Raw genomic sequence first — 2815 nt, 5'->3', positions numbered from 1 at the left:
ACCTCACCTTTATCTCCAAACTACTCGAAAGAGCTGTTGTAAGTCAGCTAAACGACCACCTGCGTAGGAACAGTCTGTTTGATGCTTTCCAGTCTGGTTTCAGAGCCCATCACAGCACAGAAACAGCACTGCTTAAAGTCACCAATGACCTCCTCATGGCATCGGACCGGGGTCTCGTCTCTGTACTCGTTCTACTGGATCTCAGTGCTGCCTTCGACACAGTAGATCATCGCATCCTGCTACACAGATTGGAACACGAGATCAAGATTACAGGAACAGCACTGCGCTGGTTTAAATCATATTTATCTGACAGATTTCATTTTGTTCACACTAACGATGTGTCTTCCACAGGTACAAGGGTTAACCACGGTGTTCCACAGGGTTCTGTGCTCGGACCGATCCTGTTCACCCTCTACATGCTCCCTCTAGGAAACATCATCCAGAAGCACGGCATAAACTTTCATTGTTATGCTGATGATACCCAGCTGTATTTATCCATGAAGCCTGAAGAAACGGAGCCGCTAGTCAGACTACAGGCGTGTCTAAAGGACATAAAGGACTGGATGTCCCCCAACTTTTTACTATTAAACTCGGACAAGACTGAGGTCATTGTTTTTGGACCGAAACATCTCAGAACTAGTTTATCAGATAATACTTTCTCTCTGGATGGAATTACTCTGGCCTCCAGTACGACTGTGAGGAACCTTGGAGTCATCTTTGACCAAGACATGTCGTTTGTCTCTCATATTAAGCAGGTCTCCAAGACTGCTTTCTTTCACCTGCGTAATATTACTAAGATCAGGAGCATCCTCTCTCAGAGTGATGCTGAAAAGCTCATCCATGCTTTTGTCACTTCAAGACTGGACTACTGCAACTCTTTATTGTCAGGATGTCCACATTACTCCATCAACAGTCTGCAGCTGATCCAGAACACAGCAGCTAGAGTTCTGACAGGAAGCAGCCAAAGGGATCATATCTCTCCTGTTCTAGCGTCTCTTCACTGGCTCCCAGTGGACTCAAGAATACACTTCAAGATCCTTCTTCTAACCTACAAGGCTCTTCATGGACTTGCTCCATTGTATCTGCAGTACCTGATTGTACCATATGTTCCTAATAGGACACTCAGATCTCTGAGTGCAGGTTTACTAGTAGTTCCTAGGATTCATAGAAGCAGAATGGGAGGACGAGCTTTCAGCTATCAGGCACCACTATCATGGAACCAGTTACCAATCTGGGTCCGAGAGGCAGACACTGCCTCCACCTTTAAGACTAGACTTAAAACTTTTCTGTTTAGTAAGGCGTACAGTTAGCCTTAGACCTAGTGTGTAGCACAGCTATGCTGCTCTAGGCCTACGTTGTCAGGGGGCACAAACATGATCCACTGAGCAGTTTCCCTCTCACCCTCTAACCTCTCCTTTTCTCTCCTTAGTCTGGCTCACACTGGTCTCAAGACCTGGATGATGACCTGCAGTCCGGCCCGTGAAGTCTCTCTTGCTCTACGTTGTCGGGTGGCACAAACACGATCCTCTGAGCACCCTCTGACCTCTCCTCCACTCTCCTTAGTCTGGATCATACTGGGTAATATCGTCTCATAATCTGTGTTTACTGTCTTCCTTGTAGTTCTGTGCCTCGCTCTCGCTCTCTCTCTTTGCAGGTCTCAAGACCTGCATGCTGACCTGCAGTCTGGTCCCTGATCTCTCCTGTGCTCATCGACTTCACTAGCCCCTGCTGCTCATCCTTGCTACCAAATTACTATTCCTACTTATGGACTGACGATATATATATACATCTATTACAATATAATCACTGTTTCATCTTGCTGTCATGTTTGCTCTGTACTTTATCATGTTTGTATCATGTTTGCTCCTCTCTCTCTCTCTCTCTCTCTCCCTCATCCTCTCTGACTAGCGGCAGGACTGGTTCCCCCTTAAGTTGACGGGTCCTGCTCAAGGTTTCTTCCTCTTAAAGGGAGTTTTTCCTTGCCACAGTGCTCTTAGGGGGGTTCCTGTGAAGCGCTTTGAGACAATGTCTGATTGTAATATGCGCTATATAAATACAACTGAATTGAATTGAATTGAAAGTATGGTACTGATGCAGGGGCTGGACCTCCCCAGTCGTTTGTCTGTGGCAGCTGACCCTCTGCCCCATGCAAATGTGCCCCCAGCATCTGCACCCCCCCACTCTGGCCCAGCTCATCAGTACCACCTGCCTAGCAGCACTGTGGGCACAGCAAAGATAAAGAGGAAGGTACCTGCTGCTGCAACTCCTGTGGCCGATAGGCCACGTTTCCAGCGCCAGCTCTTCCCTGCTCCATCCCATCCATCCCCTTCCTTTGCCCCTCAGCTGGTGATGCTGGCTCCAGTGAGGTCTCAGGTGCCTGTGATCATTGCTGCCCCCCAGGCACTGGGTGTCAACCCCTTCGCAGCCTGTCCTCCTCCTGCCCCTGTGACTCCTGCTGCTCCTGCACGTACACTGCAGCGTAAAGTACTGCACAACACGTGTAAGAAGTGTGGACAGTACAGAACAGCAGAAACGGAGCACAGCCAGTACAAGGGGAGTCTACTGAAAGTAGAGACTGTCCCAAAAGAGCAGTGGCTGGACAACATAAAACAAAAAAAATAATATGACCCGGACTCGGACAAATACTCTCAGCACTGTGCCAGACCTATTTTTGTAAATAATTGTAAATAATAATTTATTACTCTGTAAAATGCTTGTAACAACTATAAATAAAGTTTGGTAAAGTGAGTAATGTATTGTTTTCTGTGTGTTTTTGTGTTGAGATTAGAGTCTGTTAAGTGCTGTGTACATGAGT

The sequence above is a fragment of the Parambassis ranga genome, unplaced genomic scaffold, assembly GCF_900634625.1.
Source record: "Parambassis ranga unplaced genomic scaffold, fParRan2.1 scaffold_22_arrow_ctg1, whole genome shotgun sequence".
Classification (NCBI taxonomy): Eukaryota; Metazoa; Chordata; class Actinopteri; family Ambassidae; genus Parambassis; species Parambassis ranga.
The sequence above is the reverse complement of the archived record's forward strand: the minus strand, read 5'-3'. Positions refer to the sequence as shown.